The following is a 12879-nucleotide window of genomic DNA, read 5'->3' as shown; positions in this document are numbered from 1 at the left end:
CCCCCGCAACCATCCCCCGCCGGTCGGCGCGTCCAAGGACACTAGGCCTGCGTGGCGGTCGGGGCGGGGTGGGGGTGGGGGGTGCCAAATGACGGGGTCGAGGGGGAGGGGGGCGCACTTGAGCCCTTCGCATTGTGATGGGGGCGCAATTGGCGATGATGGGGGAGGGGGGTCGCTGGTCTGACACGTGGACAGAGTGACAGCTGGAGCCATCCCGGCGCTTACATAAGCCCTCCTCCGTGTGTGTGTGTGTGTATGTGTGTGTGTGTGTGTGTGTGTGTGTGTGTGTGTGTGTGTGGCGTAGTAGTGTATGCCCATCGCCGAGGCGCGCTTTCTCGGACGACCTTGGCTTCCGCTTTCAAACCGGCAGCCCCAAGTCCCACACACCTTTTTCCTAATTCAGGCGGTCCCTACACGCCGTCCCTCCCTCCGCACTCGAGGAGCGTCGTCGCCAAGGTTGGTGGACGCGCACTGTGAAAACACGGTGGCAGCTGTTTGCTGCCGGCTTTTGGTTGGGCTATAGGATTACTTCCTCTGGCGGCCGGAAATACACGGAAATTTGACAGCCCTGCGGACAGCCCTGCGGACAGCCCTTCGAGCGCGAGAGAGACGGAAGAGAGCCCGCGCAAGCGGCGCCGCGGAGAGATGCGGCGCGGCCTTGGACGCCGAGGTGGCCGTCGGAGAGTCGTCGTGAAAGCCGGGCGAGCCAAGGGCCCGAAGGGCGCGGCGCCGTGGCGGCCGAGGCCCACGCGACGCCGCCAGGCCCTCCAAGCACTCCAGGCCCTCCAGGCCCTACGCGGCCTCCAAGGGCCGAAGGACAACGGGCGCCATGTTGACCAGCAGTCCCTCCTCCTTCTGGTGGCGGCACGGCGGCGGCACGACGCGGTGCTCCGGTTGTGTAAGGGACTCCCCAAGGTCGCGGTGATGAGCACGCTGGAGAAAGTGTACGGTGTCGTCCTCGGCCATGCCGGCCGCCCTGGCCCTCCTGACGTCACACTTTACGATAAGTGTCGGAGAAACCTCACTCTCTGCCCACGTGGACGAGAGTGTCCAACAATAAACACACCGATCGCCCGGTCGATCTATAGCACTTTTCCCTGGCCATGTTTTCAGAGCCACACACCCACACTCGCAGTTGGCCAGAAGACGGGCACCGGCGGCCAAAACTCTAGACAGGACTCGAACCGAACGTGTGACCCCACCAATGGATTCCTCGTTCGGAGAGCAATCCATTGGAGGGGTCACACGTTCGGTCCGAGTCCTGTTTAGCGACCCTGGAGCTCAAAACGCGTCCGGGATTCTGACCGCCTCCACCGGTCTTCTGGCCCACTGTGACACACGCCCCTTCGCTCCAGCCCCTCCGCCTTCCCTTTCGTCGACACAATACTCCAGGGGCGGGGCGCGGCGGCGCGGCTGCGGACGCGTTGACGTCGTAATGGGCGCCCTCGCCAAAATTAATCCGCGTCGAGCCCCCAGCCCCCAGAAGGAGGAGAAGAAGAAGTTGGAGGATGAGGGAAGGTCAAGAGGCTGCTCACGGTCCACTGGAGATCCCGATGGGACTGGAGAGGACGCGCCCCAGCAGCCGTTCCAGCGCCTCCAGTGCCTCCAGCGCGTCTCTCTCCAGCGCGGATTTCGTTTCCGCAGCGGAACGCGCAAGCAGCTTCAAACAGATCACGAAGTAGGCGCTGCTGCAGGCTGATTCCGAGAGTCGTCTTCGTCGCTCTGTCTCTCTCGCACCTGTACGGGACGCTCCCTGGAGTACGAGAGAGACAGAGCGGCGACTCTCGGAATCAGTCTGCAGAGCGGAGCCGCTGAGCAGCAGGGATGAGGGCTAAACTGACAGAACTACTGTCTTTGGTGTCTTTATCTTGTAACCGGTGGTCGTTAGGAGAGTTCTGTTTAAAATAAAACAATTTTCAAATTCCATTTCTTTGCTGTATTCTTTTCCTGTTGGTGATAACGCCCGCCGTTTACGAAATGTACCGCGCTACCGCGGATAAATTTTTATTTTGTTTCGAGTTGGCACTCCCTGGTCGGAGAAGTTAGGTCCTCGGGGCCGGTCCTCGTGCCGGCACGGCCGTCCTCACAATACGGGGGAAAGGGGAAAGTGGCTGAGCGAGGGACGGATGCGTCCAAGGTCAGGCCCTGGAGGACTGCGCGGCACTGCGGCCCTGCGGCACGGGGCCCTACAGGGCGTAAGCGAGACGCGCGTGGCGGCCGAAAGGGCTAGCGCCGCGAAGGGCGGCACAGTGGGCCAGAAGACCGGTGGAGGCGGTCCAAAGTCCCGGACGCGTTTTGAGCTCCAGCGTCGCTAAATGGGACTCGAACCGAACGTGTGACCCCACCAATGGATTGCTCTCCGAACGAGGAATCCATTGGTGGGGTCACACGTTCGGTTCGAGGCCCATTTAGCGACTCTGGAACTGAAAACGCGTCCGGGATTCTGACCGCCTCCACCGGTCGTCTGGCCCACTGTGCGATGGGGGTTGGCGTCGCCGCGTCATCCGCGTCTCCAAGGTTGGCGGGTAATGAGTGTAGGGCCCGACGTCGCGACGAAGCAGACAGATCTGCTGCGAATCAACAACAACAAGCCTTACATCACGTCGTGGGCGAGCACAACACGCCAACTTCTAAATCGCTGAGTGTCCCCCCCCCCTCTTCTTTTCCGCGATATGTGAAGCCCAGCCCTGACGGGGCGCAGGGGAAGGGGGTGTATAAGCAGCAGAATCATTCCGCACATCGAGCTGTCTCTCTCGCACTCATGGACCCGCATAGAAGGGTTGAGCCTCCCTCTTCCTTGGTGCGAGAGAGAACGAGAAAGACGGCGCCGAGTGACTTGTGCGTGGGGCGGAGGTGCGACAGCGTGGAAGAGGACCCGTGTCCGACAGACAGACATACAGACAGACAGAAAGACAGACCGTACATACACGTGCGGCGCGAACAGTAACCTTGAACTTCTGGGAATCACTTTCTCCGCACGCTGGGTCCTGGGTCCCTATTTTCGTCCCATCAGGGCGCCCGCACGTGTTCGGTCGGAGGTATCACATTTTCATATACGCGTAGAGTACGTACAATGACGTCGGGGGACGCGGGGGAATGTATTCGCAAACTCTGTTGGGCGAGGCGTGGATGCAAGTTTCCAACAAGCGGGCCCGCGCCGTGGTGCACAGCCAGCAAAAGGGGATTTTCGCGTTGACAAAGGCCTGGAAAGCAGCAGCAGGGTGGCATGAAAATAAATATGAGTTGTTTTAAATCTCTGCCCGTTTCCATTTTTTGGAACTTGAGAAAACCCCCTGCAGACACTCCTCGGCATTTTGCGAGGTCTCGATTACATGATACCTCCCTCCCGGTCCAAAATTAAACGCGATTTTCGTCGCGCCATTCTGAAGCCGGCGAGTGCGATCCTGCATGAAGTGACGACAGGAGGAGAGAGAGAGAGAGAGAGAGAGAGAGAGAGAGAGAGAGAGAGAGAGAGAGAGAGAGAGAGAGAGAGAGAGAGAGAGAGAGACAGACAGAGAGAGAGAGAGAGAGAGAGAGAGAGAGAGAGAGAGAGGAGGGTGGGAGAAGAAGGGGAATGACCGCGGGACTGTGGCGGTCTATCTTCAGCACGCCGTCCGAATTCCTGGCCCGGCCGCCTAGACGCGGACCGGCCACCACACTGGGCGCGCGTCGACATGCAATATGCTAATTTTCCCAGTGGCGGAGACGCGAGGCGCGAGGTCCGTGCCCCCTGCCAAGCCGGTCGGTCACTCGCGGTCAGGGACAATGGACGCAGCCAAGGTTCAACCGGACGACACCAAATCGACTGCAAGTAGGAAAACTAGCAGCAATTTCCCAAGGAAAATTTTTTATCTTTTCTTTTTGCAGTTTGCACGCGCAAGACGCAGGGCTTTGCGCTCGGAGATGAGCTCCTTTATATTTCAGCCGAAGGCTGCTCCACGCTGCGCCGCCCACATCAAAGAAAAATGGACTTTGCGCGCTACAAAGGCGGTGCGAAGCGGTGGCCAAACTGCTCAGCCTTTTATCTTTTCAAACTTGCCGCGCGCAGGGGGCACTCGTCGCTCTGTCTCTCTCGCACCTGGACGGGACGCCCCATGAGTGCGAGAGAGACCGGCCTGCCGGACGCACCAGTGTGGCGGATCGGATCCCCTCGCGTGCGAGGCCGGCAGCGCGCCCCTATCGCCAGATCGCCGGGCAACAGGTTCGGGTTCGAGTCCCGGCGCCGCCCACGCTCGCATTTACGTGTTCGCATTGCCTCTCGCCGAGAGAGTCAAAAAGACTGTCTCCAAGTTGGCCCCGCCGTGCCCCGCCCCTGCACGGCCCGACGCGCAGTACCGGCGTGGAGGGTGGGTCGGCTGGCCTCGCGCGGAGGGGGTGGGGGCTGTTTGGGCTAAAACGGCCAAATGTCAAGGGCGCGCCAAGGAGCGGCGCCCGGATGAGTTTGCTCAACGGGCGTGGGTGAATTCGAGCGCACCGCAGCCGTAGCCGCGTGGGTAAAAGCACCGACATCCAGTCTGACGGACAAGGTTCGAATCCCGATTCCGTGGTCCGTTTTCTTTTCACGGACGGCAGCGTGTATGATATCGGAAACAGAATTGAGCCGACGATACTTCGGGCTACAGCCCCCCCCCCCTCCCCGCGCGCCCGGAGTATTGACAGACCCGCTTTCTTTCTCTGCTGATTGCAACAGCCGCTGCTGGCCAGGCTCAAGAGGGCTGGACGCGCGGAATCTGAAGAAAGAGGGAGACAGAGAAGGGGGAGGGGGAATCAAAAGCTCCCGAAATTGATCCCCGACTGATGCAGCCCCAATGGGGGCTCATCCGTCGTACCCCGCGGCACGGCAGCGGCACGGCAGTGGCACGGCCACGGTGACGTCAGCAACCCCTCCGCCTCCCCCTGTGGCCGCCCACGTGGAACACGAGGAACACGTGACAGGCGCTGCTTCCGTGCACTGCTTCCGTATTCAAGTCGAAATGAAGCTTTAATTGCAGGGATCTTGATCGAGTTCTCGGAACCGGAGTGCGCGAAGGGTGGGCCAAGGGTGGGCCAAGGGTGGGCCAAGGGTGGGCCAAGGGTGGGCCAAGGGTGGGCCAAGGGTGGGCCAAGGGTGGGCCAAGGGTGGGCCAAGGGTGGGCCAAGGGTGGGCCATGGGGCGGCCGAAGAGTGGGCGAAGGGTCGGCGAAGGGTCGGCGAAGGGTCGGCGAAGGGCCGCCGCCGATCGCAAAAGGAAGGGAGGCCATCGCCAAGGTCAGGCCAGCCATGCTAGCCGCATGCCCTCGAGAAGCGCCTCATCGAATCATCGTCAAGAGAACGACTTACTTCGGCGGGCCGGAGAGTACCCTTGATGAGGGCGAAGGGAAGGAGGCAAACTCGAACGGGGCTCGCGTCGCCCCGTCTCTCTCGCACTCGTGGGCGCCATGGTGGCGGTGCGAGAGAGACAGGGCGACGCAAGCAGTGTTGGCCGGCCCACCTCGGCGCCGCCACTGCAGTGGTCCTTGCAATAACCATGGGACGGCAGCGCCAGCAATTTTTCATCAGGGCCGACTGTACACTGGTACGCCATTCCGGGAGAAATTCATGCAGGTCCGCGCGCCCGTCCGTCGGGCACACAGTGGGCCAGAAGACCGGTGGAGGCGGACACGCTGGCCCGGCCGGCTGAAAGCGCTTCAAAACAAAGGGCTAATCACGCCAGACTAGCCGCTATGAAAAATGCAGCGCGATGCTCCCGCCCGTCTCGCCTCTTGGCATTCCCTTTCAAAAACCGCTCTTCATTATTCAATTTGAGGGCCGCCACGGCACTGCCAAGCACTGCCCGGGGGGTCACGCGACCTTCCAAGGGAGTCTCCGTTTCACGGGGCGCGCTGCATCGCGGGTAGGTCGAAAGGTCAGCCGGAGCTACCCCTCCGGCGCCGCGGCTCGACACGGCACGGCAGCGTGCGGGGACGACAAAAAGGCACGGATTAAAAAGGACGAGCCGCCCTGCAGCGTCGCTCTGTCTCTCTCGCGGGCAGTGTCATGGTTTTCACGGGCGCGAGGCGCGGGCCTTCAGCGAGCCGACGCATTTGTTGGTCTTTTCATCCACTACGCCCCACGACGCGCCAGCGCCCCGGCGGGACAATATGACGCCCTTCTCGGGGTCGTAAATCACGGAGGGCGGACCGGTGGGGATGACGCCGACCTCCAGAGTGACCTCCAGAGTGACCTCCAGACCAGAGTGACCTCCGCGGGCGCCGCCACTGCGCCCGCCCGGCCAGATGACCTTCAGCGTCAGCCCCCGAAAAGAGTATCTCTATCCGAGCGGCACGGGTATAGGGCTGCAGGGCGCGCCGGCCAGTGCGAGCACAGACAGACAGACAGACAGACAGACAGACAGACACTCACACAGGCGCACAGATAAATCGAACGCACCGCTGCGTTGCGCGTAATCGTTTGTTCCGAACACTGCGGCGGCCTTGATACCCATAACAGAAAGACAATACGCGGCTAACGGAGTCGAAGGTTCAAATACCACCACCACCGCGGCGTCATCGGATTTTTTTTTCCTGCTGCCTTCAGCACGTAGTAAAAGTGCGAGGCGGTCTACAATTCAAGTGACGATTAACAATCACCAAGCGAGTCAGGGCGACAACAGCTCAGGTACTAAAGCGTAGTAAGTTACACCTTTCCTCCTCGTCGTCCAAAAGCCCGAGAGGTGACTCAGTGGGCTAACACGTAAGCCGCACTTCAGTGACATCAGAGCCACACACACTCTAGATTAGAAGTCCGTCAGTCGATAACTGATAATGTCGTGACGTCACGCCGAGGACGCGGCCGCCGACAACGACGCCTCCGCGGCCACCAAGGACGCCGTCCGTTGATTGGTCGGTAATGGCTCGGCCGGCGATGCTTCAACAAACTATACTGCCGCCATGCCGCCCACAGCAGAGTCTCTCTCGCAGCCATCGGGACGCCCCGTGAGGGCGAGAGAGACAGAGCGACGAACACGACTCTGCTGTCCACTGCCCGGCCACCGCGGCACGGCCACTGCGGCACGGCCCGCACGCGAGAGCAGTCATCATGGCAGTGGGCCGGATAGGCCTGCCCCGACGACGTCCTAGGACCCAGACGCGGCGGCACGAGGGACATGGGCAAGGACCAGGACTTTACTCCGGGAGACACGAGTCGGTTAGCAAAATTCAAACAACTTTTCGCGGGTGAATAAGCTGGCCGCTCTGGCCGGGCTGCCACCACCTAGCACGCCTAGCATGCGATGCAGCCCAGCTCGAGTGCCCCTGTACGGGGTGGGGGTAGAAACGGAACAGGGTGGAGGTCGAGCAGGGGACAGTTTCGAACTGCAGATAGCGAGGGATGCAGCACGAGGGGGCGCGGCGCGGTGCAAGGGAGGTACCCACAGGGGGTCGCTAGTGGGTCAGTGGGGCCCGGGTCGGGAGCGCGTCGCGTGAGCGGCGGCCTTGAACTTACCCCCGCTGCAGAATGCAACAGCCCCCGCTGCGGCCCCCACCTCCACGGTCCGCGCACTGCCTTGCCTCTTCCTGGTCCGGTGGTGGGGCCGAGGGGCCGGGGAGGCCCACGAGGGGGGTGCGTCGGAGTGGCGTTGTCCTTGCGGCATGCTGCAACACAAAGGTCAAAATGTGACTCGAACCGAACGTGTGGCCCCACCAATGGATTGCTCTCCGAACGAGGAATCCATTGGTGGGGTCGCACGTTCGGTTGGAGCCCTGTTTAGCGACTCTGGAGCTCATAACGCGTCTAGGGTTTTGTCCGCCCCCACCGGTCTTCTGGCCCACTGTGCGGTGTGCCTGCAAGTCGCAGCCGACCCCCTCCAAGGTGAGGGCCTTGTTCCGCTGGATCACGCAGCTTCCCTGCGTGACCCGCCGCCCTTGGAAAACTTCCAAGACGCCACCTCCAGACTCTGGCTCCGGCGCCGCGGGAAGACGAGATTCACGCACAGCGCCGCAGCGCTAATCCGCGGCAAAGCTCGCCAAAGCCCGGCAAAGCTCGGCAAACTTATTAGAGGCCTCCTTGGCGGAGCCCCCGGACGCCCGGGGGGTCCTTGCACCTAATCTAACCAAAACCTATTAGGGCGGCCGGGAGGTGCTGCCCCGCGGGGCCGAAGGGCCAACGGGACCGAAGCCGCCCCGTGACACCCCGTGACACCCCATGCAGGCCGTGGGGCCCGTGGCGGGGCCTGGCGGGGCCATACCGGGGCCCCTGGGGGTGGCGCGCACGGCCGCCGGCCCGCCCTGACCTAGTGGGCGGCGCGCATTGTTGTCTGGCCCTCCCGCTCGTCCCGGACTCTGCGGCGAGCGTCCGATCATGCTTCCCCTCCATGTTGAGCTGAACCGCATCACAGACGACGACCCACACCACACTCGCGCATCAGTTTTTCCAAATTTGCGGCAATCCGCCCGGCCCGGCCAGTCGCAATACAATTTAAATTCTTCGAAATGACAAACGGGTTGACAAATTTTGATTTAGGTCTGGTGGTGCCACGTCGTGGTCACGTAGCACTACACCAGGAGGAACGCTCCGCTTTTTGCTTCGCCTGTCCGGCTGACCTTAACGGTTAGCGCGCACTCGCCCCACCTGTGTCCTCCAACCCCACTGGTGTAAATCAACTCAGAAATTTTCTGATAAACGGTGGATTTTCTGATAACTTGACAAAAAGGCATCAGATTTCGAGTATTTTCTGATAACATCAATTATTTATCAGAAAGAGGTCATCAGAAATGTTTTTTTCTGATACTTTCATATGTTATGAGAACAGAGACATCAGAAAAAGAGACCTTTCTGATAAGTCGATCTGATTTCTGATAACTGCTAGTTATCAGAAATATAATCGTCAGAAATGTTTTAGATGTCTGATGTTCCAAAAAATGAGATCCCTGTAAAATAGAAAGTGTACGTAATTTCAGTTTCAAATTTGGTGAGTGTCTTGTCTGCATGATTTGGCTAGGCCAGTTTTTATCTCAATGAGATCGGATCACATTTACTGTCTTTTTGCGAGTTGATGGCGAGCTAGCTCCATTTGGACTGCAGATTTGGATCGGACTCGGTTTCGACCCCCCGAAGACGTTTTCCCCGTTTCCGAGTCTCATGTAGATCAAAATATATGTTTACAGAAGAAAATGATTGTTCTGATATATTTCTTTATGAGTCCAGCCGATGTTATCAGAACTAAAGTCATCAGAAAATTGAGGCATCAGAAACGCAAACATCAGAAATAGGTGTCCGAAAAAACATCAGAACTCAGACATGAGAAATGTTCTGATATGCAAAAGTATCAGAAAATTTCTGAGTTGATTTACACCAGTGCCCTTTCGGTTCGGACAGCGCGAACTGGGTCACCGCTGGGTCGCCGCGGGGGCGGGGCGGGGGCGGCAGGCTGTCTGGGACACGGGGCGGCCCTTTATCTCTAATTGACACGTAGGACACCAACGAAGCCGCCGGTCGTGGTTGTATGGGATGACGTTGTATGAAACAAAAGCAGGACTCCAACCGAACGTGCGACCCCACCAATGGATTCCTCGTCCGGAGAGCAATCCATTGGTGGGGTCACACGTTCGGTTCGAGTGCCATTTAGCGACTCTGGAGCTCAAAACGCGTCCGCGATTTGGGCCGCCTCCACCGGTCTTCCGGACCACTGTGGCGACGAGGCGGCGCCGCACCGCAGGATCATGTGCGGAGAGTGACGGGGCGCGGCAGGGCGCGGCCTCAAGCCTCATCGACGCATCGCTAATGTAGGAAGTGCAGCGTTGCATGCAACAAAGAAAATGGACGTGGGTTTTACGGCCGTGTTACGGGCCTGACCTCCCCCAGTGGCGCTACAGTGTGCAGGCCAGGCTCTGCGCGGTGTGCTGCTCGACCAGGCCGTGAGGATGGACGGACGGCGCCCTGGCGTGGCGGGGTGTGGCGGGGCGGGGCGGGGCGGGGCGTGTGCAGCACGCTGCGCCGCTGCGCAGTGTGCTATCGATTGACCTAGGTCGGCGACGGCCCAAAGGTCCGAGGCCGAAAGGTCTGCAACAAGGCTGTGCGAGCCATGCCATGGGCATGCCATGCCATGGGCATGCCATGCCATGGGCATGCCATGCCATGGGCATGCCATGCCATGGGCCGAGCCAGCCGAAGCACATGTGTCACCGTCACGGTCTTCTATATTGATCCCAGACTCAAGGCTGCGGAAGGGGGCCCAGGTGTGTCCGACAAACTGCGAAGTACATCGACCAGCCGGAAAAAAAAAATCGCCCAGACTCGAATTACTTCCTAGCGCCACCGACTTGACTTGACATGTTTGCGAGACCACTGCTCCCAAACTATCAGCGGTCAAAGCCTTCCCGAGGCGGGGCATAAAAGAGTAGGGTCTTCAGAGTAGTAAGGCGTCGAGGGAGGCCTTTGACCGCAACTAAATTGGATGCAGTGACCGCTCAAAGTCAGCAAAAACGGTGATTTTCTGAATTTCATTTGCTTTTTGACCACTTTTGCGAGACCACTGCTCCCAAACTATCAGCGGTCAAAGCCTTCCCGAGGCGGGGCATAAAAGAGTAGGGTCTTCAGAGTAGTAAGGCGTCGAGGGAGGCCTTTGACCGCAACTAAATTGGATGCAGTGACCGCTCAAAGTCAGCAAAAACGGTGATTTTCTGAAATTCATTCACTTTTTGACCACTTTTGCGAGACCACTGTTCCCAAACTATCAGCGGTCAAAGCCTTCCCGAGGCGGGGCATGAAAGAGTAGGGTCTTCAAAATAGTAAGGCGTCGAGGGACGCCTATGACCGCAACTAAATTTGACGCAGTGGCTGCCCAAAGTCACCAATATTGAATTTCCGACACTTTAACAGCTTTTCGAGGTCGGCGCTCAAATAATCCCTCATATTTCCCAATAATCATTATTATTACCTCCTATAATCAGTGATAAATAATAAAATAATCAAAAGAAATCACATGTAATCACACTCTAAATATAATCAGTGTACACGAAAATCTTGAGTTGGTTACCCCTGGGCTCCGGGACGCAGCCATTCCTGCATCGTTCCTGCACCAACTCATCACGCCCTCAAACCGAAAGGACTGATCCACTCTGGATGAAATTAGCATTCGGGCCGCTTTCATTCACCGAACTTGGACTTGGTTCCTGGTGCGGCGGGGTGCGGCGAGGGAAGGGAGTGGAGGGGGGAGAGGCGGCACGTTTTCGCGCGCAGTGCGTCGGCGCGGCGGCTGGGCGCCGTACCCCCTCCACTCCGGACTTCGAAGCTGCCTGCGTCAGCGCCTTCTCCCTCCAACCCATCCGATATGGTCTAGTGGTTAGGATTTCTGGCTTTCACCCAGGAGGCTCGGGTTCGATTCCCGGTATCGGAATTTTTTTGTCGACGAGATCCTTACTTTGGCTGTTTTCTGTTTTTCTGTATTTTGTGCAGGCAAGACGCTACCTTGGCTCGCGGAAGCTAGAAGGGTTAGAGTGGAATTTACGGTAGAGGCGATTGCCGTTGAGGGTGGGGTGTTCGTCCCACCATGGGCCGTGCCTTCGGCCGTGCCGCCGAGAAGGGACCGTCTTGCAAAATTAGCGCAATGAGTGGCCTTGGACAGGGCGAGGTTGGCGAGGTCGGAGCCCCCCACCCACACGTACCGCCCGCACCGCCGGCACCGCCCGCCGCCGCCTCCGACACTAACTTGCGAGGAAGAGAAAATGGACGGTGGACGGGACGGTGGGCAGTGGGCACACATCACTTTGCCGCCGGCAGGGCAGGACCCGCAGGGGGAAGGGGAAGGCGGTTGGAGGGCGCGTCCCCGTAACATCGACAAGACTACAGCCCAGAGCACGCCGTCAAACAGAGCACGCCGCCGCGCAGCGCGCTGTGCGTCGTGAGGTCACTGATGAGCACCGAACCGCCGGGAGTGCATTACAATTTCAAGGTGAGGTCGCTTTAGAAAGCGCCACGCCGGCCACGCCCGCCACGCCCCAGAGCTCTCTGCTCGCTCTGCCCGCCGCTCACTGCGAGACACAACAATGCGAAGCGATGCGACCGAGCCGAGGACGAGGCGAGGCGAGCGAGGCCGACAAAATAAGATTTTAGGACAAAACGATAATTGGCAAAAACAATAACGGGTGCGAGGAGGCCAGCAGGGCGCAGCAGGGCACTTGCGTCCGCTCGGCCCCTTTGGCAGCGCGGTGTTCGTCACTGTGAGTAACGCCGCGTGCGAGTACAATGGGCTCACTTGCGCGGTGCTCTTGTTGGACCAAAGGACGCACAGCGACGCAGAGCCAGCGGCGTAGCCGGACCGTGACAGCAACGGGGGTAGCTTTGCCTACCTATAGCAGAGGTGAGGTACCCGTTGGCGGGGGAAGAAGGTAGTGCTACCTGCTATCTAGGTGGATGGGTTGCAGAAGAGCGACGGCGCTCAAAATGAGCCTGTTGTACGACGGCCCGCCACTGTCGCCACCGCCGCCGGTCAAGGCTGGGCTGGGCAGCACCGCAACCCTCGCCGCCCTTGGCTGGGCCCTACCGGGGCCCTACCGGGGCCCTACCGGGGCCCTACGCCCTGCGGCCGCCTACGGCCCTTGGTTGCTGCCCTTGGCTCGGCCGCGCCGCCGCTCGCTCGGCTTGAGCAATGCCCAGCAGTTCGACTTGCCGCCGCTTGCCGCCGCGCGACGCAAAATTGTCTCCAAGGTGACCAATAATTCGCCGGGCAGCGGGCGGGGCGCATGCCGGCGTACGTGGCGGGGCGGCCCGGCGGTCCCCGGCGGTCGCCGTCGACGCGCCGCGCCGCCCTTGTACCGGGGCGAGGTCACCGGGGGGAGGGGGGGGGGGCGTCAGCAAGCAGGGCAGAAGCAGGGCCCGGTTACATCGCCATCCACGCCAACACCTGCCGCCGTCTGCCGCCGC

General features: G+C 60.0%; 1 non-coding gene across 1 annotated transcript; it reads left to right on the top strand.

Annotated features, from left to right (window-relative positions):
- The first annotated feature begins 11281 nt into the window (after nucleotides 1-11281).
- On the top strand, nucleotides 11282-11353 carry Trnae-uuc. The gene has a single exon. It is a non-coding gene; the product is annotated as a tRNA-Glu (tRNA).
- The last annotated feature ends 1526 nt before the right edge of the window (nucleotides 11354-12879 follow it).

The sequence above is a fragment of the Thrips palmi genome, unplaced genomic scaffold (genome assembly GCF_012932325.1).
Source record: "Thrips palmi isolate BJ-2018 unplaced genomic scaffold, TpBJ-2018v1 HiC_scaffold_6, whole genome shotgun sequence".
Taxonomy (NCBI): Eukaryota; Metazoa; Arthropoda; class Insecta; order Thysanoptera; family Thripidae; genus Thrips; species Thrips palmi.
This window is presented reverse-complemented; position numbering and strand designations above follow the sequence as displayed.